The 27279-nt window shown below is 42.8% G+C and overlaps 3 long non-coding RNA genes across 7 annotated transcripts in view; 1 reads left to right on the plus strand and 2 right to left on the minus strand.

Annotated features, from left to right (window-relative positions):
• LOC108500685 overlaps positions 1–26580 on the plus strand; it is a 260908-nt gene extending 234328 nt beyond the window's left edge. The window contains exons 8-13 of one of the 2 annotated variants that reach the window (XR_001875955.1): positions 2965–3054; positions 4316–4407; positions 6319–6470; positions 8978–9026; positions 9511–9568; positions 26494–26580. This is a non-coding gene — a long non-coding RNA (uncharacterized LOC108500685). Of the gene's footprint in view, positions 1–2964; positions 3055–4315; positions 4408–6318; positions 6471–8977; positions 9027–9510; positions 9569–20542; positions 21952–26493 lie in introns of those variants that run through there. The other variant, XR_001875956.1, reaches the window with a different exon arrangement.
• On the minus strand, positions 682–20511 carry LOC108500688. Of its 3 annotated transcripts, XR_001875960.1 has the most exons (5): positions 19953–20511; positions 18577–18657; positions 17387–17497; positions 16552–16648; positions 682–992 (listed from the first exon to the last, which is right to left on the minus strand). It is a non-coding gene; the product is annotated as an uncharacterized LOC108500688 (long non-coding RNA). The 3 variants fall into 3 exon arrangements; XR_001875959.1 differs by having other exon boundaries at positions 17387–20511; XR_001875961.1 differs by lacking the exon at positions 682–992 and adding an exon at positions 3517–4248 and having other exon boundaries at positions 17387–20511.
• LOC108500686 overlaps positions 21497–27279 on the minus strand; it is a 46721-nt gene continuing 40938 nt past the window's right edge. For both annotated transcript variants that reach the window (XR_001875958.1, XR_001875957.1), the window contains exon 9: positions 21497–21601. This is a non-coding gene — a long non-coding RNA (uncharacterized LOC108500686). The remainder of the gene's footprint in view (positions 21602–27279) is intronic.

Genomic DNA, 27279 nt, shown 5'->3' on the forward strand with positions numbered 1-27279 from the left:
GTTGCTGAACAAGGCAATCATGAGGTGAGGGATAGAGCTGCTGAGAGCAGCTGCCGGGAGGAACGGCATTCCCTGAGATGAGCCCACCCAGGCCACAGCTGGAACATTGTTTTCCCAACTGCTGCCTTGGAGTAGCATTTAAAACCAGCAGGTGTATAGGACATGCAGATCCAGGTTTGGCAGTGTCGCTTACCTAGACAGGAACTCCATCAGGAAGGTAATTCAGTGCTCTTGCCATTGTATAAAAATAACCCTAATGGGTTTTTGTGATTGCTTCCTTGGGATGAGAGGTTTAGAAAATACTTAAAGATAAATTTAATGAAAAAAGAAGCAGATCAAAGCTGAGTAGCTGTTTGCTGTTTTGTTTTGTTGTCGTTTTTTAAAACCTGTTTAATTAGAGTTTGGAGGTTGGAGGTTATTATGAGTGGAAATTTTGATTTTAACTTGCTCGTGTATGTGGAAATGAAAAGCTGAATGTGGGTCTGCATTTCCCAGAGGCATCTCCACTGGACTGGCTTCAGGTGTGAAGCTCCCAAACCCTGGGATGCTCTGGTTTGGAAGAGGATGAGAAGGAAATCTGACCTCATCTGAATTTCAGTAATCAAGGACATCTTTATAGTTGTATAAATGGGAATCAGAGCCTGCTGCATTTTTAATATTCTTTAAAAGAGTGAAAAGCTCCTTTATCCTGAAGCTCAATGTTCCTTTACTGACTGCACACCCACACCTGCAGGGAGCCCAAGGAAGAGTCTCCATGGGATTCCCACTGCTTAGTGTGGGAACTCGCCTGGGCAAGCTCATCTCTCCACACTGGAGATGTTTTCCCCTGTACCTGTGTCCCAGCATCCTGGTAGGAAACTGTGTGTACCTGGAGTCAGGAGGCTGGCAGTAGTAGAGCCCCTCAAAACGAGACATCAACCAAATTTCTTCTTAACTGTTGTTGTCGTATGCGGTGACCCAACACTGAGCAAAAATGAGTCCTGCAGTCAGTCCTGTGTGTACAAAGCATGCGGAAACATTTAAGTGCCTCTTTGGGCAGGCAGTCAGGTACTGCTTCGTCTGCAAGCCAATATATCAGCATTTACTAATGGGTCTGTGCTAGTGCAGTAACTAGGCTTTTAATTGCAGAGGCTGAAATGGGAACGTATAGCCCATCCCCTCCCTTTTTTCCACCTTTGCTTTTAGTTTGGGTTTTCACCACGTTTGAAAGATTTCCTTGGCTGTTCTTCAACTTTTCTCTGTCTCTGTGTGCTCTCCCTGGTAGCAAAACTATTTCTGAACAGGTGAGTGTTTCAGAGATGGAATAGATATGATTTCTTATGGAGCATGTCTGTATGTACGTGTAGAGATAAAGACACACACACATGTGCATGTGTATATGCAAATTTGGCAATGTATATCAAAATTCTGCCCCATCTCCAGATGGCTGGAATATGGGAAGCTTGTCCCTGGCACAGGCAGTGTGTGCAGTCAGCAGAGCAGGCAGAGGGGGCAAAGAGCTGGCACTGCGATGTGGCGGGAGAGCAGGGAAGAATATATGGACATGCAGCTAACGAGAAGGGAAGGGAAGTGGCTGCAGGGGAAGGAGATATAATGGGTCCCAAACGTGGCAAGCACATATGCTGCCATACAGCAGAGGCAGAGTGCCACCACTAGTGACAAGCGGATTGCACCTAAGGAAAACAGCTGTGCCAAGCGCCCAAGTCCACAGTCAGCCTCCCGACCCCGAGCCTGCCCGGCTGATGTGGATTAGACTGGTCAGGTCTGGGAGCCTCTCTGAGCCCACGTTCCACAGGAATAATGGCTCAGTACCTCTCTGAAATACCCCTTGCACGGCTGCCTGTTTTGCATTTGCAGTCTTGCATTTGTGAGGTTGTTTTGGTTTGTTTTATCTTACTTAATTTATTCTGCTGTGCTCAGTACCACACGAACACTTTGACTGTGTGTGTAGATCATTGCATGGTTTAGTGCAGTTCTGTGTTACAAACCCTCCCACATAACCCTATGATTTGTTAATAACTTTTCTGTTTTGAAGAAACACCCTTTGACACCTAAGCTGGATCTCCTGTTCTTAGGCATAAATATAATTGTCCCCAGTGAAGAGCATTTCTCTGACTGGTCCTATCTGCTCTGTATATATTTGAATATATAAAATATTAATAAATGATGCCAAATGTTTAATCACATCCGTTTGACTCTATGAGAGTCGGTGTCTGTAGGCTTTCTGTGTTAACTGCTTCTGTGATATCTACATACTGCTGACTTGTTGTTGATCTCAAGTTTTTAAAGCAAAATAAAACTGAGGTTTGCAGTTTGATTTGAATTAATCAGGTCTGATTAGACAGGAACAGATCAGGCTGCTCTGGAAATCACCGAATCTCTCTAATTCAATTTCATGTGTTATTCAGAAAGAAATAGTTCATAGCTTAAGTGAAAGTGCTATTTATTTAACACTGGTTTTTTTTCAGAGTGGGGCATTATGATGATGATCGGGGTGTAGGAAAGAAAGCATTTTATTCTATGAAAAAACAGATATTTTAGAATGGAGTCACCTGCTGGTAGATCTCATAAATGTACATAAAAAGATGCTTCCTAATATTATTAGTTTGTTTTTTTTCTCCACTTCACCCTGACTGTCCATCTAGAAGCTTTGATAGCTGGAGCCACAAAAACAGAAGACTGTATTTAGTTGAATAAGCCAATTTAAAGGGAAAGGTTGGAATTATGTATGGCAGAGGACAATTATGCAAACTAAATGATTCTTCAATTAATAATGAGATCCATGAAAGGCAAAGGAGAAAGGACCCTCCTCTGAGGAGGAGAAGGCTCATGGTTCCCTGTGCACACCAGGGTGTGCAAGGCTTGGGATGTGGAGGGACAGGGCAGGGGCAGCTCCCAGCCAAAACCTGAGGGGCTCTGCTGATGGTGGGAAGTCCCCAATGGGAATTTTGCTTTCCTAAACAGGTTCTCCTCTGATGGTGTCCATCTCACAGAGCTCTGTCAGGAAGCAGCAAGTGGACCTGGGCCGTGTGAGCACTTGCCAGGATCTACACTGTGAGTACAGTGCTGGAGGCGTGGTAATCCCAACCCAATTCCCTTCCTCCTCACCCTCTGGAAAACAGGATGGAGACACACAAGCCTAACTCCAGAGCCACCAGTTTGGCTTTTTCATGCAGCTTTTATCCTTCTTTTAAATCCTTGACTGTTGTGTGCCAGAGCAACAAGCCATATGTTAAAGATGGTAAAGAGCAAATACTTCGCAGCCAGTACCAGCATGTGGAGTCGGGGGGAAGCGGGAATAACGCTGGGAGAAGGGGGAAGGAGCGATTATCTGGGAGTGATTATTCGGGAGGGCAGTAGTGGGAGGTGCTGTAAGTGACAGGGATTCACTATGGGACGCAAATCACTTAAGGCAAAGCCATTAGGATCAATTTAAAATACCAAAGAGGGAGGCTAAAGTGACAATAGCATATTTTAATTGAAATCACAAATATCAGTCTGCAAGATATGGTTTAAAAGACCAGGGCAGAGTTACTTTATCTGAACAGAGGAAAAAGTTTTCCCTTTTTTATTAAAAAAAATGCAGAGATCAAAATGGAACTATGTTTTTTAAAAAAAAATTTAAATCCCATTTATATTTTTTTCCTATTTTAATATTCTCTTTTCTCTTGATGGCCATGTTATAAATGGAATTAACTACATTACTAATGCTTTTAATTTGATTTTAATAGAGCCTAGGGCTGAAGCATGGAATCAGCGTGTGTCCCATTAAAGGAAAAATACAGTTACAGGGACAATAAATAGCATGTCCAGATAAACACATTTATGCCTTAGTTTTATTTATTGAGCTAAGTGGCCCATGTACAGAGACTGGGGGTTTTTTCAGACACTTTTCCAAAGCTGAAGTCCATATGATGAAATTGTTACTGGTTTTGGCAGCAGCAAAGTGAACTTGGTAAAAGAGCCTGGCATGGAAATCCACCGAGTTCTGACATATTCCATTTGCTCCGAACTCTTTGATTTCTGCTCACAGAATCTGACATGTGTTGGGCATTGACCTTGCTCTTTTAAATAAGCTTATTTTAGAGGACCTTTGCAGAACGCTGTGTGTTTGGCCTCGATGTAAGCTGTTAGGGAAATGTAGTACAAACACAGAAGTTGTATGTTTTGAATGCCAGAGATGTTGAGCTGCAGAGCAGTCAGTAAAAGCCGTACTTCTGACTCCTTTCTGTGCTCTTAACAAGTGTCCTTAAAGAAAAGAAAAAATTATTTATCCTGCATTTGTGTGAAGGTTTTTTTGTTTATTTATTTTTAGCACGAAGTTCAGGACCAGACTTCTTTTTCAGCCTGAAATATTCCTGTTGGGCTCTCAGACACTCAGTGGAGTGAAAGCAAACATTTTGAAAAGTAAGTGATTGTCCCAGGCCAGAAATCCCAGAGGGTCAGTGTCTTATTGCAGAATCACTCCCCATAAATGTCTCTGAATAGAGGCACTGGGATACAGGAGGGAGTTCCCCAAAGCTTGTCCTTTCCTTTATGGAACAACCCACTTCACTCAGTGTGTTCCAAGAAGAGCCACAACCTTCAGTGTGGAGCTTTGATTTCCATTTGTCACAGGGGAGCAGCTGGTATGAAAGTTCACAGTCAAAGTGCTGCAATCTTGCAAATGCCAGCTCGCAGCACTGCGCAGGGAAACAAATCACTGGGCCCCAACATGGCAACACTCTAATGAGAGAGGGATTGAAATGGGTAGAAAAAAATGCCCTGCATTCAGCCTCTACCTGCTCAAGTCACTAAAAACTCCTGTCAACAGCAAAAGCAGAAAGAAACTTGGAAACACACTTGGGATGTTGATGTGGCAGACACACTCGTGCACCCTTTACTTGGGCTTTGAGGTTTGGAGCCTGGAAATTTAATCAGCTAGAGAATGTGTCCCTGGAAAGGGTCGTTGAGTTTAGCCATATCTGAGTAAGTGGCAGTAATATTCTACACATAGGAAAACAGGGATCAAATGGCAAAAATAAATGTAAATTTGAATTCGTGGTCATGTGTAGCTCTTCAGGACAAAAGCTGGCTCCATGAGCAGCAAGGAGAGGGAGCAGGGCTGTGCCAGAACATTAATAACCCTCTTCCTTGGCCCGTGGACAGCTCTGCACACTGAATTCCTCTCAGAGAGCTTGGCTCAGTTGGCTTCCCAAGCACACAGGAAGGGCATGAAGACCTGTCTCTGTTGACACTGGGTTAAGAGGCTGTGAGGGTTTGACGTGGAACATTTCCTTGGCTAAAGGAGTCAGGAGTGGATTTTTTTACCTCTCTCTGCAAACCCCTCTCCCTGATTCAGCGGCAGTGAAGGGAAACCCTCCTGTTCCTATGAATAATTCATCTTCAGCACATACACAGGGTTCAGAGCTTGACCCAGACAGTTTTTTAGGGAAACAAGTAAGCATCATTGCCAGTGCTGGTGGCTGCTCCATGTAGGATGAGTTGGAGCTGTGCCATCAGTCAGCGGGAGGGACGGCAGAGCTGCTGCCCCTCCTGCAAAGGGGGTCTGCCTGAAATTCCCTTAACCGTCACTCACGGCCTTGTTTTTTCAGGGAAATGGCTTTTATTTGTTGTGAATTCTTCACCTAGAACAAAAACTAAATACTGTAACATATTCTGGGTTCTGGGCAGATAAAAATTGACAGGGCTGGGGTGTTTGTGCAAGTGGAATGATAGTGACGAGCACCACGTGAGGTCCCTGAAGATGGTGTCAGGGGACTCGATCCCCCACAAAATGATGAAAGACTCTGATGTAATGGTGTTTCGTGAAACAATTCAAACATAAATGCCACTTCCCTTCCCATTAACAACTGGCTGCCATTGTACCAAGATTTTTTGTTTTTTGATATGTATTTTGAGCACACTGAGACCAAAAACTTCCATTGTGATAGTGCTGCAGGAAGGTTGTGGTGCACTAAGAATTGAAATGCAAATCACACTTAGACACAACCTCCTGCTGAGGCCCAAATTTTTATAGATCAGGTTCTGCAGTCCTGATGAAGAATCAGTGATCTGCCTTTTCTGGGATTCACAAATTAGCTGCAGTCTAAGGTATCATTTCCTACGACAGAATTGTAACTTGCCAGGTGAAAGTTTGTCACTGAGGACAGTTCCCTGATCTTCCACTAATTTTTCCAGCTGCAGTGCCACTAAGGATCCTTTCCCACACAATGCCAACACACACATCACAGCTCCCCACTCTGCAACATGCTCTTGCTGAATATAAACATACTGTATATATTGATCCTCTCCCCCTTGCTTTTTTTTCTCCCCCAGTGTGCAGGTGGTAAAACATTGTCTGCCATGAACTTCATGATGCAAAAAAAAAGAAAGAAGAAAAAGCTGTGGTTTGGAAGCTGCTGGATAGCAAACTGCAGGCTGGGAATGTGGCTGCTGAAACCACTGCAAGGATAACAGGGCATACACAGGTTTGTGGATAATTCTGTTTGCTAATTGCTCATGAAATTTCAGGTAAGGAACATCCAATTTGTTATAATAGGTAATATTATAATAGGGTTTTCCTTTCTAGGGTGGCTTTTTTATTATTATTACTGTTATTATTTTTATTGCTGTCATTACAAATACAGGGCTCTCTGTGACTGGAAGAACTCTTTACAGAGAGGCTGGGGCAGTGCTGTGAGGCAGCACAGGATGTTTTTAGCCATGGACATGGCAGCAGTAACAGCCATGTCTCCAGGCCCTGCTGTATCCCAGGTTCCCCTTCTGAGGCTCCGTGCCTGCTCCTGCCATCCTTGAAGCACAGGATCCATGACCAGCCCACAGCAGGTACATAGGAAAGTTAAAGGAGGCAGATCCTGCCCTCCTCTTCTAGAAATGGAGTACAAACCCATTTTACAGGGCATCTGAATGACAGCAACGCTCAGTTCTTAACAGTTTCGAGCTGGTACCTTAAACACAAGGAGGGAGATCTGCTTCTCGGTGCCCTGACCCACTGAGGCCTCCCAGCAACTGTTCCGGTCACCCCTTTCCCTTCCAGCTATTTAGAGGTTCTTGACTCTGGAAAAATGTGCTGAAAATTATCACCAACAGTGATCACAAGCTCAGAGCCCAGTCCCTCCGGTTTGCATCCACTTGCCATCCTGCAACTGTAACTAGTTCTACTACTTACTACTAATTAGCTACCAGCTAATGCTAATAGCTACCAGTGCTGCAGCATTTCGGAGTTACACACACATTAATGAGAATGAGCATTTGTTGACAGCCATGGTGGGAGTTGTCTGTGTGCAGCATTTCAGGGGTCCCCGTTGCTGTAATGTTTGATTGCCTCCTCCGGTAATTACCACTGACACTGAGCACGTTTTTCATAGGTCTCACTTGGCTGTGCAGAGCTGAAAGACATGTTGGGCTCTGTTTGTACTGAAGAGAGAAGAGGCCAATAATAATATATTTTTCAGTAACATCCCTTCTTTTCCCCACTTCCCTCACACGGGTCACACAGTGCCAAGGGATGGAGTCGGCTCTGCTGCCGCACTTTTTGGTGCTTTGTTGTCCTGCCTTAAACTCCCTTTCACTACTTTTTGAATATGTACAGAACAATTTAATCATTTTAACTTAAAGTCAATTCCTTCCTTCATTTGGGAATATGAAGGTAGTTAAAATGCTACAGAAATTTGGCACACCAGCAGTAAGTTAACTCTGGTGGGCCTTTCCGTGCCTATGTAAAAGAGGGTGCATAATGGGAATTAAAGCAGAGGGAATATGAAGAAATACAGGCCCCTTGTAACTCTTGCAGGGAATATGAGCACATGGCTGACGCTTCTTTAGGAATACCAATTGCCTGTTTGGAAAAAGAGGTGCTGGGGAATGTCCCTGTCTCCCTGGTCAGCTTCCTGACTCCGCTCTGCAGAGAGAGGCACACGTTCCACATCCAGCCTGCGGCTCTGGCTCAGCCTGGCGCTGCAAAGGGAGCTTTTTCCATGTGCTACTGTGGAAAGGAAGCTGCTCTCACCCTCACCCTGAGGAAGATGAGCTATAGGAATATACAAGGGGCTTTTTTTATAGCTCGGGGGCCAGAAGGGGAAGCAGTGGTCATGAGCAGAGACTGGAAGTTGGCTTGTTAAGTAAATCTCAGGCTGTAGCTGGTTTTAATTTATTTTTTGTTTTATGTGCAGGAGACTAGACCTTGCAGGCCTGGCTAATATCAAAGCCTGGGGGTTTGTAGATTTTTAATCAAGGTCCACTTTGGGGGGTTCTGCTTTCGGGGCTTGTGGATGTGTGGGATTTTTTTTTTTTTTTTTTTTTTTTTTTTTTACTTGCTGCAGTGTCTGGATTTCTTTAGTTCAACTTTTCCATTCTTCAGACTTGAGCCAAGTGAGCGATTTCAAATTACCCAGCACTTTCCAGAGAGGCCTTTTTTGTTGTTTGTTTTTTTGCTTTGGGATATTTTTTATTTTTTTTAAGCAGACTTGCAGTCCAGTTTCTCTGAAAATCCCAGATGGTGTCACAGTCCCAACCCATTGCCTCTCACTAATTTGGCATTCTTCACACGGTCTAAATAGTTTATTGTTCATCAAATCTGTAGGAAAGGAATTTTATATCAATTTTTTGTTTGTTTTGTCCCTCTGCTGGCAGGAAAAGTAAATCCCAAAGTATTTCAGCAGGTGCTATTAATATGCAAATAATGGAGAGTACACTAGGTCTAATAGACCTCCCAACTACATGGGAGGTGTCGCTGTTGGAGCAAATTAGCTTTCTGTAATTTGCATGCTTTTCACAGCCTCCTGGGATTATATTTTAGATCAGAGACAATAAAAGCATATGCTGTTAGTTTAAAACGTAACTAATTTTAGGCTTTGAAACCATTTTAACCTAACTTCTTAGTGTTAAACTGTTATTTGCAAAGAAACTTTTCATGGAGCTTGTCATTCTCACAGCCTTTCTTTTCCCCCATTAACTGCTCCATCTCTCTTTTCAGGTTGAAGAGAAGAAGGGAATCTTCCAGGTGGCTGTGTCTTGAAAACAAGGTATTTCTCACAAACCCAAGTCCAGATTGTCCTAGTCTGGTTCTGAGTTCGCATTCAGGTTCTGAAGGGGTCTAGACTGAACTTTTTATGTCAAACGTCTTCCCTCCCCTTTGGCATCTCCACGAGTTGTAAATCCACCCAAAAAGGATGCTGTGGCCCCTGCTGACCACTCACAGAGGGAGGAAGCTCGTAGCATCAAAAAATCCTTTCTAACCCACCAAAGCAGACAGTCCCTGAGCTGATGTGGCATAGATGCCCAGTGCACTTGTTGGAAAATTCTGTTTAAAACAAAGGAAGGAAAAGCAGGGATTCCAGTGCAGGTTCAGTCTGTAGAGTCATTACTGAACTGTACTGGCACATTACTGATGGCACTTTCCACACTGATATTGACAGCAAAAATCACACTGCTGATGCCTGTGTTTTGGGACAGTTTGGATGATGGGGCACCAGCTCTCGTGCCTGAGGCCTTGTGTCTGTATTTCAGGTGCTGCTGTGGTTGCCTCCTGCCCGACTGTGCTGCACTGCTCCAAGGGACTGGCCAGGTGGGTGCATACAGGAACTCTGCCCCTCATCCCCCATCCTTCTTCTGCTCCTCTGCCCCTGCTCAGGCTCTGTTGAGCTGGTGGGAGATGGTTCTCCTGGCTCCTGACTGCCCCAACTCCTCCTGCTTGGAAGGTTGCAGCGAGAGGCCTGTGAGAGGAGCAGCAGGCTTAGGTGGTGCAGAGGTGCCTCAGCACAGACCGCAGTGGTGTCGGGCGAGGGAGCCTGAGGGAGGTGGAGAGGCAGCCCTTGTGTTCTGTCTCTCTGCCAGTTGTCCCAGTGCCCAGAGGGTGTGATTTGTGAGTGTCCTTTGGCACAGCTGCTCCACTGCCTGTGTATCTCCGTGCAGGGTTTCCAGGTCAGTTGGTCCGTGGGGTGGTGCCCGTCTTTTATTTCAAAAGGGACAGAGTTCAGGGGTAGGATCAGATGTGTGGAGGGGATGGCAGCCAGATGGAGATCAAGTCAGCATTGTCAAATTTATTTCTGGCATGGGAAAGGTGAGTGTTAGCAAGAAAGAGTAAGTCTGAGAGATGTCCTTTGAGACAAGGCTGGGAAAAAAAATCTCTTGGAATGCAATTTTGGCCATACAGCAATGTGTGGTAATATTTTTGGGGCCACAACTTCGCCACCAATGTTGTCATAAATATATTTCACACTGACAATATATGGAAATACCTCATGAGTGCTCAGTGCTCTTTAAATGCCCTCCTACCACTCCAAGCTGGATTTGCTCTGGCTTGTGCCACACGTGCCATCCCTGGTGCCCCACAGGTTTTGTGCCAGGGTGCCACTACTGCACAAACCTGAAGGAGGTTAAGTTTTAAAATAACCATTCCTGAGGCTGTAAACCGATGTGAAGGCAACAAAGTGCTGGAGATGACTTGTGGTAGTCTCTTTGAAAATGCTGGGTGCTTTTTCCCCCCATCTCATCTCACCTTAAATGTTTGCTAGCATTAATACCAGTGACCTCTCACTTCTGCTGCTTTTCATTAATGGGGTGTGGTTTGCCTAATACAACCCTGGGCACTGGCACTGGAAACACTTGCTTTATTTAAAAATAAAAACAAAAAAGAGAGAAAAAAAGGGCTCTGATTACTCAGGTGTCAAAAGAAAAAACTGAGATGTTGTGCCAGATGGCTGCATTTGTGAAGCAGAGTGTAGTCAGAAGGAAAGTGGAAGGAGACAAGGCAACTGTACATCACAAGTGTGAAAACATGACCAAAATACCTTCAGCCTTGTTTCACCAACACTGGATTAGGAGGCAACTGTGGTGAGATGCAAGCAAAGAAAAGCAGGAGGGGACACTGTTTGGAAAACAAAAATGCCTTTCAATAATGAACTGCTTTACTTCCTCCAGCAAAAGCTTAGAAGTTTACAAAAATCAAGAGTTTTTGCATTAAACGGAAGGACTGTGGGCCAGTAGAGCACTGTGTCTGGTGTCAGTGCAAAGCACCACATGCAGTACAGTGAAAGGTTGCTCACAGGCTGTGTCATGGGCTCAGTTTGCATTAGAGCAGGATGTGCTGCTGCCAATCACCAGTAAGTAACCACTGTCCCCAGTGACTGTGACAGTCCCCAGCTCCGTGCCATGGCTGCAGATGTCCAGGAAGGGTTTTCCAGTGACACGTGGGAGGTGCTGGATCTCACCTCAGGCACGTTCAGGGCGTGTGTTCATTGCTTTGCCTGTGCCCACACAAGTGGTACCCAGCAGCCCTGGGTTGCAGTCTGGGGTAGTGTCAGCTCTCAAAAGTGGGGGCTTTTAGTAACACCACAGGCTGGTTTGTGCCTCAGGCTGTTTGGACACGTTGCTCACCTCGTTGAGAAGCTTTAATCAACTTTTGATGCCAGGGCAAAGTATGTGCCGAGACCGTAAAAGCCTTGGCAGGAGTGTGGGTGAGTCCTTCATTACCCTTTTATATCCTGAAATGGATCCTGGGTACTTTGAGCTTTGCTTCCATGCTGAAGCTTTTGGCTGTCACACAGGGAAAAGTTTAGAATAATTTGATCTGAGATCAGAAATCCAAATTTTATTTTTTTTTCCATGCTTAAGCTGGCTCTGCCCAGAGTGTTTTGGAGCTCTGTGCTCTCTCCTCCTCTGTGGTCTCTAAGGGGAAAAGGAGAGCTCTGACATGGGCTCCGAGGGTCACTCTGAAGGCTTGGCCTCTTGTAAATTGGCCTTGGCTTTGGCCTTGGTTGTATCTTGGTTTATAAACTTGAGTTTCATCACGAGAGTCTGAAATCCTGGTGTTCTTAGATTGCAGTTTGATTGGAACATCGCAGGAAAATCTGTGTTAATTTTTACCAAAACTATTTCCACATGGCTTTCTCACCCCCACCCTCCAAAACTACTTCAACTTTCACAGGTACTTTCTCGCAATGAACTTTATCCAAATATGTTGAAGGTAGGTTACTAACAACAGGTACAGAGAATGTGGCAGGAACATCTCTTCCTCTGGTTCCTGCTCTGTTGCTACTAAATCTTGAATGCAAAAGTTTCATTCTTTTATTTTTATAAAATCTGAATTTCTGTAATAACTTTGGATCAAAAGTTTAGTCTCCATGCCAGGAAGATGTTGGTTTTTTTTATTTGCTACAAACTACATTGTCTTATTTGGGGAGTATGTTCACAATTGAGAAAGAATTGCCTTTATTAACAAATCAAAAGCTTGTGCTGTCAAAACTGAAATCATTCTACCTTTTTATGTGCAAATTAGAGCTTCTGTCAAACCTTCAGCCATGGTGCATTTAATTTGTGGAAATATAAAAATATCTGGCTTAATATTAAAATATTCTGCAAGAGGAAGGAAATACTTTACATGATGCATTGCAGTCAAGATTCTCAAAAAAATCAGATTTGAAAGAAATAAAGTGGTGTTTAACAGAATTTATTTTCCCTACTTTTACCAAAGTTCAGAGCAGTACTTAAAAGTGTATTTAAGTTATACAGGTGTTTGAGTATCTGGTTGGATCGTGGCCTTTGGGAGTGAACCAAGTTAAATGTAAGTGTGTCCAGGGCAGCAGAGCTACATCCGCTCTGTTTTTCCTTAGAAAAGGGTCACAAGATGTATTTTTTTATTTTTAATTAATGGCAAGGGTACTGAGAAACTTTTGAGTCTGGATTCAGTAAGTTAGGCTAAAACATAAAAAGCAACCCCTGGTTTCACGGTGATCATTTGTGTTTTGGAAGGTCTTTGTAGGGACAATAAAATTCAGATTATCTGAAGTTGGGCACTGGTTCTGTATTTAGGATTCCAAAATAAAGAGCTGCCTGTTTTCCCAGCAGTGCCCGGATGCTCCACCGTTTGGGAAAGCCAGCATGGTGGGCCTGGTTGTCCTACTGTTGGCCTGGTTTTGTTGGGAGAACAAGGAAAACCGTGGTCTCCAAGTGCAGCGCTGCAAACTGCCTGCAGAACCCCCTTTTCAGTGTCTTCAGCTGCATTTTGGCTCATGTTTTTTTTCTAGCATCCCTGCAGGCTACTTGATGTTTAATTCCCAGTTCTCCTTCTGTGACCTGGGAGCCTTTTCCATGGCTCTGTGGGAGGAGGGGGCCTGTCCAGGCAGGCTGTGTTTGCCCATAGGTTTTTCCCAATCAGATATTCAAATATCCCGGCCTGTCTTTGGGGAGGTTTTAACGGTGCCAAGTCCATTTTACCTCATTATTTCCAAGGCCTGAACCAGGGACATTTGCCCTTCTGCAGAGCTGAGAGGGGAGTAAGTGGCTGTTTCTTGAGGAGCAGACTCATTCCCTGAAGTGGCCCGTTACGCTCGGGGCAGTGCATGCAATTATCCTCTGGAAAGGGCCGCCGGAGCAGTGCATTAGTATGCGTGTGTCTAGGCTGGGATGTGCCCGGGAAATCACAGCCCAGGTGTTGTGTTTCCAGCCACCTGGCCCACTCCAGCACTCACGTGGAAGAGCCCTTCCACCCACACCAGAATAGTTGTGACCACCCACTTCTCCTGTGCAGAGGGTGCAAAAAGTATTTTATGAATCTTATCAATGGTCAGAAGTTCCTTTTGGGTGGTAAATGATTGTCTGCAGGAATCCAGAGCACTCGGTCCTCTACTACTTTTATGCCAATGTTGTTAGCAATGCATAATTCCACCATCCTGGGGTTTAATTTGTCTAATTCTTCTGGGTCATCTCTGTAAGGGAGTTTCCACAGGCTGGATGTGCAGTGCATTAAATGTGAAGGTGTTTATTAGCCCATTAGCCATAATTAATGGCAAGGCAGCTACCGAGGCCGTGGGTTGTCCCAGGTTTTGCCCACATTCTCTTTTCATATCCACTCCCCAGCATGAATTTATATGATGTTCATATTCTGCTTCTCACCATTAGAAACCAACAAAGTGGTTTGGGTTGGGATCTCCTATTTCAGGCCATAAACATATGATCCAGCCACCCCATAAAGTACATTCCTCCAGCTTTCCGTGAATTCTCAAGTATACCTATGGCACGCAGGGGAGCTTGGGTCTGGTCCCTCCAGCCAGAGAAAATCCTGCCCAGCAAAGCTGTGAGGCACACTGGGAATTGCTCAAGTGCTGAAGCTTCACCCAAACCAGTAAGCTGTGCCTTCGTGCTGCAGGCACGTTTCCCATGGTTTCTGCCAGGAGCCTCTAAAACTCTGGATGCTGTGCTGTCCCCATGACCTGCTTCCATGCAAGGATTCAGGGAAAAAGGTCTCCAGGCTCCATGGTTTGCGGCCAGAGGGCTGGTGGGAGGCTCAGGCATGGAGGGGAGGGCACTGGTAAGCCAGGCACCCTGGCTCCCCTGCCAGGAATGCTGCAGCCTCGTGCACTTGATCCTTTAATTGGCCCATGTGCACGCTGGACAACTCTCTCTTTATTATTGTTATTATTATGCAATCAGACACTACTTACTTACAGAATGTGCTGGAGATGCACTATTTATACAGAAACTATGTACACTGAAACCCATTTTCTCCATGGTGATTGCAGATAATGTGGAAAGCTCTGCTTTGATTCATTAATATAGCAAAAGAGATATTCAGGATTATTTGGTATAATTCACAGCACTTCAAAATGCATATATTTTCATAATACTCTAAATCTACCTCTTGGGCTGGTAACTCAAGCAGATGACAACTGGTTTGCCATAGTGCTGTCATCTTAAAATTGTAGTGGTGCCATTTTTTCACTGAAACCTGGAAGCTCATTTAGCACAGGATGCCTGAGGAAAGCCCTAGAGAACCCCCCCAGAGTGAAGGGCTTGGGAAACTGCCAAACTGAGAACTTGTCTTCACAGAATCATAGAATAGCTTGGGTTGGAGGGAGACCTTGAAGATCATCTAGTTCCAACCCCTCAAAAAGTACAACTCCAAAGTGATGCTCAAAAAAAAAGAAGTAAAAGTTTTTAAGTAATTTTGTTTCTTGAGTTGAAAAAAATAACCAATGAGTTAATTTTAATGAGTTCATTTTCATTAGGAGAAGAGTATCTTTTAATTTTATTTCTTTTTCAAAATTTTGTGCCACTTGGTGTTGGGTTTTTGGCAAGGTGAGTAAGCAAACTCTTCAGATTAGCAATGAATCACTGGTACCTCCCCTCCCATTTCACATCCATTCCTTTCTTACCTTATCAGGAGCATCCTTCTGCCTGCACTGACCTGAGCATGGCTTCATTTAAGCCAGTGCTGGATGAGTCTCCAGAGACTTGCCACTTACATTCACGCAAACAAATCTCTGGCTTTAAGCACAGCTGTAAAGAGAGAGTCTCAAAACTCTTTCTGGCCAATGGTAACCTTTGGCAAATCCTTGTAATTTCTGAGTGTGGGTACAGGTTATTTTTTTAACCAATGCAGATGGCACTTTCTGACAGCCATTTACAATTTTTGCACCCAACCATCACAATAGACCTCACCACTCTCACAGCAAGGCTTGTCCAAGGCACCCTTGGAGACGAGATTTAAAATATCACTACTTAAGTGATTCAACTTTGTCTTACACTCCTGAGACCATCAAGTGGGGGTTTTTTATCTTTTTTCCTTCCCCCCTTCACCTCTCTCTGACTTTACTGGGCACTGTAGTGTATTTGCACACCTCTGGAAATCAGTTGCATAATTTATATGTCTAACTTCAGTTGCTTGGTGACCAGGGCTTTCCTTTTAGTATCACAGATTAAAATGTTCCAATTGTCATCTGAAAATCTTCCTTTAGCCCCACTGAGTCTCCTTGGCCCATACCTGGCAAATGGAAATGTGGTCAGGCAGCCTTTTCCCTCAGTTCCCAGCTTCTCCCACCTCTGAACCTGAGGTTGCACGTGTACCTGATTTACCCAACTCAGTTCCCTCTAATCAGTTATATATATTTTAAATAATTGTCTGAAAAAATATGCACAGAAATTATGAGGCTCATTTAACAATGAAGTTGCTTTCATTGCAGATATTCCCCCATGTGTACATTTGCTTCTCTGCCATAACACCTGAAATGTTTGGGAAAAAATTTAAATGTGGCCAATGACCGCATCTAATGCAGGAGATTTTGCACCTCTGGGCTCTGTATTTATAGCTCTGTCATTTTCCTTTCTTGTACTGACCTGAAGAAGAGGATTTTTTTTCTTATCTGATGAAAAGGTTGTCTGTCATGGTGTGGTTATTGCAGCACAAAATACTGCCTAAAACTTGACCCTGAACAAATTTTGTACAAGGACAGTTTACCCCAGAATTCCAAAGGAGATGAAATCCTCCTCATGCAAGCCAAGGAAGCAAGCTGCTTTGGGTATATAAAACTGGGATGAGTCTAAAAATCCTTCATGGAGCCTCAATTGAAATGCACTCTGTCTCTGATCCCAGCTGAAGCCATTTTACTCCTAGTGTTACTCCACTGAACTTGGAGTTTAACATGGATTAGCATGGATTTTCACTGATGTGTGATTCAGAAATTTCAAAATTACATGTATTAATCATTGTGTGGCTTGAAAAAAATTAAAGGTACTTTAGCCTTATGAAATGATGCTGTTGTAAAACCTTACCCATAACCTTGGCATTGAAAGAAGGGGTTTGTACTGATATCCATGGGCATCACAGAGAGTTTTCCACTTGTATCCCGTTACCTGATGCTCATTCTTCCTGGAAGGAAGGGGAAAGCACAACACAGTCAGGGCTTTTAAATGATATCAGTTCTTTAATTTAAGAAGCCAATAAATACAAAAAGTAAATAAACATTTGCAGTGCTCTTTTCACGAGTGCTGACTAGATCCCAGCATGGTCTGGACTTCCCTGATTGTATTCCCGAAAGTTTGACTGCCTTGCTCTTTTCTATCTATCCTGGACTCTTACTGCCCTTAATAGAATTTGTGTTCAAAGACTTTTGCCAACCAAAACAAGGAATAATTTCTTTACAAATTAGTACCTTCACAAATATCACATCCCTTTCACATTGTCTGTGAACAGACTATGATTTTTAATTTTTTTTTTCTATTAGATGTTGTTTATTCCCAAAATAATTTGTGGAGGGAGGATAATTTTTCCTGCCTCTGTAGCAAATTCAAAGGTAAAACATGGTGTTTGGGCTGTGCACACAGACTGGTTATGTGGGGCTGTTTCTTTTCCCTGATTGAATGGATATGACATAGGGAAGTTTCTTCATTTAAGAAAAATGACATTTTAGTTATCTGTGTTATTCATTCAGAATTTCTTTCTGCAAATATTTTAAGTGGTCTGGTTCACTCACTTAGAATGGCTGGAGATAGTGATTGCAACCCACGGTCCCCTTAAGTGCACAGGAAATATTTCATATGGCAGTGCAGGATTTTATTCTTATCAAAACCACAATTTTAATTAAGGACTTAATTACAAAATATTTACTCATTCTGCTAAATAGTGAGTCAGCCAATGCTTGTGGGTCCTTTAGGAGTTTACGTGAGTTACTCTTCACCGTTGTAAACAGGAGCCTTCACTCTGGTAACTTTTGAAGAGCTGCAGTGAAAAAATGAACTTTAAAATTAAAGTTGAGCGCATGAGGCAGCTCTACACCCCTGGCCAAACGAGAGGGCTGCGGACCAGCCCCGGTGGTTTGTTTTTCAGTGAGACACAAAGCCAAGAGAGGTCTGTTTTCAAATGCTAATGAAGCCCAAGGTGACAGAAATTTGGCAGAGCCTGATCCCAGCAGTTACTGGCCAGGGCATTACTTTTAAACACCATTGAATACAAACTTACAACCTAGGCTGGTCCTAAAACTTCATCTAAAATTAATCCAGTGCCAAATGACATCTCCTTAGCCCAGTTTTTTTGGCAAAGTGTTTTTCAGAGTAAGCAATACATATTTTGTTAATTTAAAAGTCCAGTGTCTAGGCCCTGGATTGTTTGCTTCCTTTCCAGAAATATATTGGAGATGCTAAAAGTCTCCAAAACGTGCCCAGTGAGCTTCCAAGCTGCACCAGCAGTACAGGGTACATTCACATAGGGTAGATACATTTTAGAGCATGTGTGCTGTGCGTCTTCACTACTGTCTTCAAACTTCAGCAATGCTTCAGGAAAAAGAGGAAAAAAAAATCACAGAAAAATATAAAGGAAAGGCTTTCTTTGGCTCACTTACCCAGATGACTTTGTATTAATTTTCCAACAACAGGATTTACATAATGTAATTTTTTTAATGCCAAACATAAGTATCCTCTGCATCCTGAAACTATCATCATGTTAGTTGATCCAACAGAAAGAAGAAGTGATGCAGAATAATGCCAAGTGTATATTCATACCAGGCCATCAGGAGGCAAAAGGAAAAGTCAATTTGAGTATTATCTTTTCAGCAAAAAGTAACATTTTTGGAAGTATTTTTAAAGTTCAGCTCTTGTGTTCCAACCTCAACCCCCTGAGGTGTCAGTGCAACAGATGCCCACATCGAAGTCAGTGGGGTTGCTCTGAATCCCAGCTTGGGGATGCTCTGCCCAGCTCTGCCAGCTTGGCTTTGTCCCAGTGATGCCACCCTGCTGTACTGGGCATGGGAAGATGTGCCCACAGAAACTCCTCCAAAGTAAAACCAAACAGCAAATACTGACCTCTGCCTCTGCCAGACAAGTGGTTTTCCTTCAGGTGAAGAACGGCTGTTCTTTGCCACTTGTTTCTGAACAGGAATTCAGCTGAATGGACATAAAATGTTTGAAATAGGACATTTTCAGGTGATGGGGAGAGAAATTTTCAGTTCCTTAAAGTTACTGTGAAATCAACAAATAAATAATCAGGGGGTGTGGTATTCCGTTATCTCCCTTTCATTTTTTTCCCCCGGAAAGCAGTTTCCAGATGGATTTTCCCCAAGATGTTAATACTGTGCTGGTTTCAATGCTGATTGAAGCAAGGTAGCAAGTGGTTATTACAGGCCTGACATGCCTGTTCTGCCAAGAAACAGCGTGAGCTTTCAGCTCACAAAACAAGGTGAACTTTGTTGTTTCATCAATCTGCTTTTGCCTGCCTTGGCCAGGTATGTGTGTTCATGCTCACAATGGGGATGACTTAATTTATGATCAGTTTATTTGGACTTTTCTTAGTCAAGGCCTGATTAGTAAGGATGGAAACAACATTCAACCCAAAGGTCTTTATTTTTTTTTCTGGAAAACAAGTTCTTCTTCTGAAAAACGAGTGTGCTGGCACTGTCACCACCAAGTCTTCCCTTTTCCCCTTGAGTGCCAAGCTGGTCACTGCCTCAGTAAGCCATTAACTGGGAGTCATGGACTCCCTACCTGAGGATCTACTGCTGGAATAGCAAAAGTTTGGGCCCATTTTGGGAGATTCTTGGGATTGTAAAGTTGGTCATATGACTCTTGCCTCCTTGTCCTGGCTTAAAACCCAACAGAGAGGGAAGTAATTCTTTTAGTTACAGTCCTCTCTGTACCATTGGCCTTTGTTTTCTCTGCTTCTCAGCGTGCCTCTGCAAAGGAGAGCCAGTCTTTAGTTGTTCCTTTTGAACATGAATTCCTGTTCCATCTCCTTCATTACCCGGATCTAGTCCATCAGATCAGAGACAGGAATACAAGAATGTATGTGTAATGTCAGTGTAATGTCAGTGTAATGTGACACAGAACCAGCACTGAAAATGGGGTTTAAATGGTGGCACTAAGTTAATTCAGTGGGATTTTGCCTGAGAAATAATATGTCAATTAAAGCATTACTCAGAAAGATGTGTGCAGCACTTAAAAAAATATCTTTAATGCTCAGGGTCCAAACATTTCTATATTCTTTTTCAAATGCCTTATTAGTCTCATTTTTACTTAGTTTTCTTTCTTTAAGCCCAATGCTGCTGTTAGGATGTGTGTGCTTGTATTTGTGTGCATGTGGAGGCCCATGATTGTTTCTACTGCTGAAACAGGCAATATAGCTACTGTTTTCTGAGCTGAATTACTATTTTTCATATTTGGGGATATGAAAACTGCTCTGCCACCTTCAGGGAAAAAATTCCATAGGGTTTTGATTCCATATTTTCCTGTTTTCCACTCCTCAGTTACAGGCTCGTGTTGAAAAATGTCTTCCAGTGTTAGAACTTCTGAAGAGCAAACCTCAGAAATTGGTAGAAAGCTCAGTCTCCAGGCAGGACTGTCTGCTAATAAGGGAATAAATACAGAATAACACAAACAAATAAATATTAACTAATACCAAAGTACACCTACACTTGCGAATGGCTTCCTCTTTTCAAATTCTTGCCAGTTAAGCAGCACAGCAGCATCAGCTTTCCTCACATATTGTAGCCTGAGAAAACAGCTTTAAAGGGCCAAAAGAAGCAAATAAAATGTATTTGTTATTCCTGCTGACCTTAGGCAGGCAGTATGTGGAGCTGCGGGAATCATACACGGAATCTCTGATTATAAGTATGGTGATAACTGGTAAGACTGTGCTGAACTACTGTGAAACAATTCAGGTAGTCAGCAAACAGGGCTAATTGCTAGTTTGGGGGATATTATGGGTAATTTACTGCCCACTGAGGGCTTCTACCTAAAAATAAGCTTTTTTCTTTTTTTTTTTCCCTTTGGACAGCACTTGCATGTTAATGTAGAATTCCTGATGCAATTACATGTGAAGAGGACATTCAGATGCACTTCCATAAATGCCCTTCTGCTTCTCAATTACATTAACTGTCTTTGTAGGTCCTTTGACAGAAACCATATTCTTCACCTTTTTTTTTCCAACTAGCAAACAGGCACTAAGCTAGACTTTGCTGCTATCCAAGATGTCCCGATCAAAGGGCTGAGAGTAATACAATAAACACGAGAAAAGAAACTACTGGTGGTTTCCAATGCAAACGAACGGGAAAGTGTCAAGTGAGCAGCTACTGACAATTCCAGCCCTGAAACCAAATGTTCGTGTGCGAAACTCCACCTCTGAGAAGGAAGAATAAATACCCACAGAGTGTTTTGGCTATAATTACTTCATTTAAGGGGAGGGGGGGGGAAAAAGTGCTGAATTCAGTTTGCTGAAGTCAGGATATTAATATTTTTGGCATGTAAAGATGTAAACCAAATGTTTAAATGAAATGTCATCCCCTGGGTTCGCGTTTGCCCATTGAACTACGGTACAAACCCTCTGCAGACCTTCATACAATACACATTTTTCAGTTCATTGAAGAAGGCCCCTGCTGCTTCTCAAGGAAAACTAACTTGCAGAAGCAAAATAAATAGTGGCGTGGCAGCGCCGCAGCAGAGCCTCGGAGCACAGATGTGCAGCACTGTCGGCTGCCCCATCAGATAAGGAGCATTCAGACATAATCACCCCAGTGTCTGGGACACGTCGCACGCGGCAGAGCTGCCCAAGTATGGCCTGACAGACACATGCAGGGTGTGCTCGGGCTAAATGGCAACAAGCTGACAGTATTTCATAACAGTCCTGTTATGTCTATAGGCAAGTGTTTGTGTAATTTAGCTTGGGCTTTGAAATAGGTTCAGGGCTCGGGACACAAACGGAGCTTTGTGATGAGTTGTGGGTGATGTCGTATCTGCGGGACGAGGACGCTGGCCCAAGGAAGGGGCAGCCTTGGGGTGTCACACTGGGAAGCCTCTGTCGGTGCCATCATCTGCCATCCGACCAGCAGGGCTGCTCCTGGAAAAATATGTATATATTTTTAGATAATATACATGAGAAGGCCACCATGATGACAAGAGGGGTGGAGCACCTCTCCTACAAGGACAGGCTGAGACAACTGGGATTGTTCAGCCTGGAAAAGAGAAGGCTTTAGGGTGACCTAACTGTGGCCTCCCAGTAACTGAAGGGAACCCACAAGAGACATGGAGAGAGACTATTTGCAAGGACCTGGAGGGACAGGACAAGGGGGAATGGCTTCATTAGATATGAGGAAAAAAATCTTTACTGTGAAGATAGTGAGGAACTGGCATGAGTTGCCCAGAGAAAACTGTGGCTGCCCCATCCCTGGAAGTGTCCAAGGCCAGGCTGGACAGGGCTTGGAACAACCTGGGCTAGTGGAAGGTGTCCCTGCCCATGGCATGGGCTTTAAGGTCCCTTCCAACCCAGCCATTCTATGATTCTATGATATATATATATGTGTGTATATACATATATAGATATATATATACATGTGTATATACATATACAAATGTATATATGTGTGTATGTATAGATATAAATACCTATCTATAAATGTAGAAAATATAGTTATAAATATATATATAGTAATTTTATGTATTTTATATATTTTATATATGCATTTTGTAAATATATATATGTGTGGATATATAAGTATAAAAATAGATGTTTAAAAATATATAAAATAAATATGCATGTGTGTGTATATATATATGTGACCACATGTTTAGCTGTGGGCCCTGCTGCACTTTGGCATGCAAAGGGTTACTGATATCTGCTTTTAGGCAAGACACTTCTAAAAAAAGCAAAGAAAGTACATTTAACCCTACAGAAATACAGCTCACTGGGCCTGTGGTAGTTCCTATTAAGATATACAAAGTATCTCAGCAAGGGAAAATTTAACTTACATACAACACATGATTTTAAGTAAAGAAATATTGATGGGGCGGGGGGAACAAGTATTTTTTTAGCTCTAATTTATGGCTGAGCAGCTTCATTTTAGTTACTTCATGGGAATATTTTAAACCAAGCCTGCATAATATTAAAATAAGTTAAAATGTATGTAAAATTTATGAGAGCATGTCAGGTGCAATGCTTGATAAAGTAAGTTTAATGCTTCAGAATTTTTTTCTTCAGGCAGAGAAAGCTGAATCCTGCAATTCTAGGTTACAGTATAATTTTAGAAACTCTTTTCCATTATACCATTCTTTTATTAATGAGATCCAACCCAATTTAACAAAAAGAGGTAAATTCCTAAAGAGTTTGTGGAAAGTCCTCAGCAGGTTGGAGTGTGTGATAAAAGAGGGTATTCTCCTACTGTTCATAGGATCTATCCCATTTTATAAAAACACAGAGGAAATCAATTTACAGCAAACTTTCCAAGTGTGCCTCTCCAGTGCGGTTTTCCTTCTGGAAATGCTGCCTCGCTCCATGAACAAACAAAAGCTTTGGCAGTTGACAGGGGCTGTACATCACTTTGAAAACTCTTCATTTACCAGGGGTGTGTCATGTTGCTTCATTGTGTGACACTCCCAATTATCGTGACAGAGCTAAATGACAAAGTACTGTCACCCCACTGGAAATTCCGAGCAGCTTCTTCCCATTTTTCCGCCTGGTCATGGGAACATCGCTGAGCCGGTACAAAGGAGCGGCAGGAGCCGCAAACAGGGGCTGGAATGGCTGCATTCTCCTCTGCCGTATTAAAAATTCAGCTCCTTGGCAATATTAAATCTGAATTTACTTCCATCAAACGGAAACTTAGCATATCTCATTCTTCCATTATAAAATATTGACATCGGGAAGAGTGAATCCTGAAATGAAGATTACAGATGAAAACTATGCGCTTGGTAATTATCATTTTTTTTTCTTTGTTATTATTCCTTTCCTCTGAGGATTGCACAGGCTGTTGCAAACAGTAATGAAGTTAGCATGCAGTGCCAATGCAAAGTGTGCTGCAAAGTTAGTCCTTCCCTCATTATGGATGAGGGAGGCGAGGCAGCGGGAGGAGGGTGATTTCCCCAGCCAAACTCGCACACGAGCGGGGCAGCCCTTCGCCTCACGTCTTAATCACCATCCCTGGTGACGAGACCCCCGTGCCATCTTGTTTCTGTCTTCTTTTGTTCTGCTGTTTCCCTGGGTTTTTTTAGGTCTTTTCTGGGGCTCAGAGCTATTAATATCAATGACATTTTTTTTTTGTCACAAACTAAACAGCCAGTTCACAAATCCTTTCACTCCCAACAAATCCACTGCCCTGTCCTGTAATGTTCTCGAATAACCACAGCACTGGAAAATACAGTTACAGGCATGGAAATATCCAAGCAATGATTCCCAACAGCTACAGTATGAGGAGATCAACACATTGGGCAACCTGCACTAGAATAACCCTTTGGTTCCTGCCTATGGAGATACTGCATGGCTTGGGATGGCTTCCCAACAGAAGAGCTGTGTCATCACCCTTCTGAAATTCAAACTTGGCCAATTAACTGGTGTCTCTCTCCAAGGTGATCACTCAGAGAAGTCCCACGCAGCATGGTTTGCAGGTGCTCACTGAGCACCTCCACATACTCCTGAACCCTCCTGGTTCCCCTTGGATGTGCCTGAGGAGTGTGATATACACAGCGTGTGACACTGGACACCGCATCCGTCTCAGATGCTTCTTACAAAAATCAATCTAAATCAATAAATTGTCCACTCTCCTCATGCAGCATTTGCAGAGGTTCAAAGACAGGACCAATTACTCTTAAGGTTGAATTGTCAGGTGTCAGATGAGAATATAGAAGTTGAAGCATTATATTTAGGAGCAGATTTATTTAGAGGACCTGAAGAATTTGCTTTGCTATCAACAGGTCTATAAAGAGAGCTTTTAGAGCACATCTGGCAGAAACTGATTCCTTGCGAATTAATAGGAGGAGTGTTGGTTTGGGTTTTTTTCTTTCCTCTTCTTTTTGCACAGTTCAATCACAAAGCAGGTAAACTCACACCCAAGCTCATTGTAGTCAAGGCAGTTAAACTCCTGACCTTGAAGGGCTTTTGGTCCCAACCCTTCTTGCCAAACACATTACCTTTTCATTGCCCAATTTTCTAGGTGAAGACGCAAATTCCCCGTGCTTCACTTATGGATAATATATAAATGTCTTTATCATGCATTCAGCTTCTTGGGTTCAGTCCCAAAACTGAGAGCCCAACCACTCTCCAGGTCTAAAGGTGAACCTTGCCAGAACCGCAGCACACAAATACCACAGCTTATTCTAATCACACAGGATGTTCCCAAGTTTACCAGTTCTCATCCCAGAATACCAACCCCCCCTCTCTTAGCACTCCTGACAAATCAATATGCATTATTATTACGTGCTCAGATACTACATCAGATTTCTGCTCATGCCAAAATTTCAGCTTGCTGTTCCCTGGAGTATTTATGCTTGTGTACTGTATTTAACAACAGTCCATTCAAAATGCTCACAGCTCCTAGGAATGAAATGCACATAATTTAGGAATAGCTATCTGGCTATTCAGGCATCATGCTGTGTCAAGGGAAAATTAAATCTCTGACTCTCCCCTCTCTTTTAAAACAAACCTGTACTTTGCATCATATTTTGGGGAGCTGCATGGAAGTTTCATAAAGAGCAAGTGAGCATGGCTCTTTTTCCTGTTTAATGGCAGTGCCTCCCCATTAATGCTCCAAAATGATACAGTAGTTTAAAAAAAAACGCTCTCAGCATGCAGGCATTGTATCACATTAAGAAATCGCGATTTTCTAGGCACTGCACAGCATTAATTACACTGAGCATGCTGCAAATTTAAATTAAATGATATGCCATGTTCTGTTGTAAATATCAAAATGGATTGCAAGATACAGCCCCATATTTGCTTCTGATTGGCATTTGTGCACTGAGCAGGATCAGAAAACCTCTCTGATATATAATTTCTTTTTGGTTTTTAGGCGCACCTGATGCAAACGTACTTTTTATTTTCAGGAGTACCTAAGAGCACAGTTATGGGTCAGAACTTGCCTGTACTGAAAAAAAAAAACAAACAAACCCTCCCTCAATAATAATAATAACAACAATAAAACAACACAAAAAGCCCTGTTTGCCTTCATTCCCCCCTTCTAACATAACAAAATAAAATATGTTTCTTTCCCCACAGCAAGTATTTACAATATAGGGAATGGAGGGGCACTGAGTGGAAAATGGGGAATATGAGGGACTGAAGCAGGAGGATCTTATTTTTTGTCATGGAGTTGAGTACCCAGGATACCATTTAAGCAGATGTGGGGTTCAGATCACCCCAGCAGAGAAGAGCTGCTCTTTAGAGCTGGAATTTAAGGCAGAAGAGGAGTGAGGGGTGAGCTGGGCTTGGGGCTGGCTCAACTCTATTGTGATGAGGAAAGCCTGATCTGGTGATTCAGCGAGAAAAAGTGAAGAGAATATAAGCAATAAAAGAAGGTCTGTTAGTATTTGTATTTTTCTCAGCACAGATATTTTGCAATTTTATAATATCAGATTGACTTGTCACAATCTCACAAGCCTCTGCCCTTAAACACCAGGGTGAGGTGTATTTCTAGTGTAATTTCACATATTTCTATGTGATTAAATACTAAACAAATATTTTACAACTTTGCACATCAGAGAAAGGATGGCATTTAGTTATTTGTATAGAGACAGCGTTAAAAAAAAAATCTGTGTTTTTCAGGGCTGATTTAAGACCTTTAGGAAATGATGAGCCCTGAGCTGAGAACTACAAAGTGAGTGCCAGCCTGCACAAAAGCACGAGACATAAAGAGGGCACAGCAAAAAAATGTGGGCAGGGACATACAGAGCTACCAACATGTCTTCAAACGCAGGATCATCATATTCTTTCTAAATTATCTTTTCTCTATCTTTTGCTTTTAGGACTAAACTCCAGTTTTCCTGGCCCATTTTGCAGCAGTCTTTTGTGTACAAGAACTACAACTCTGGAACAAACAAACAAACAAAAAATAAAATAAAAAAAGCAGCCTGATCTAACCCAGAACAGTGAATGGACATTGAAACCAAGCTGAGGATGCCTCAACCTTGTAAAACCTTTTTCTCTCATCTTCTGAAGAAGAAATTCCTCTGGAGTCTTCCTCAGTTAGTCTGAAATACACTTCTGCTGGTCAGGAGTGAAATATTCTTATAAGCCTTTTTTTTTTTCTGCTGGGCATCAGATAAGACAGTCTTTGTCCCAGCTTTTACTGGAGCTCCCAGTGTCTCTTTTGGGAATGATTCTGTGTGTTCAGGCAGTGGTTGGTGACCACAATAAAACCTGTATGACTCTGAGATGGTTGTTCCTTTGTGTATCAATGTCTCACAGACACCAAGGTGGCATATTCAGCTTTTAAAGACATGCTTTTCCCTGGGAGCTGCACGAGGACACTGAAGGGTGTCTAAATTTCTCCTGTGCCCAGGTAGTGGTCAGTCAGGTGAGAGGGGCACCATCAGACAACCCCTCTCCACAAGTAAGTGTATACTTGATGAAAATAGGTGTTTGAGAACTGGCCTTCAGCTCTCTCACCATCTTTCAATGCTTGCAGAAAAGAAAATAAGACAAAAAACCCCAAGCCAAAGATGGTTTATGTGCAGCTCAGGAAGCTCTCAGCAATGACTGTGTGATTTAATAACACATCTACCCAAAACGACACTTCTAATATTCACTGA

The sequence above is a fragment of the Lepidothrix coronata genome, unplaced genomic scaffold (assembly GCF_001604755.1).
Source record: "Lepidothrix coronata isolate B3197 unplaced genomic scaffold, Lepidothrix_coronata-1.0 Scaffold92, whole genome shotgun sequence".
Lineage (NCBI taxonomy): Eukaryota > Metazoa > Chordata > Aves > Passeriformes > Pipridae > Lepidothrix > Lepidothrix coronata.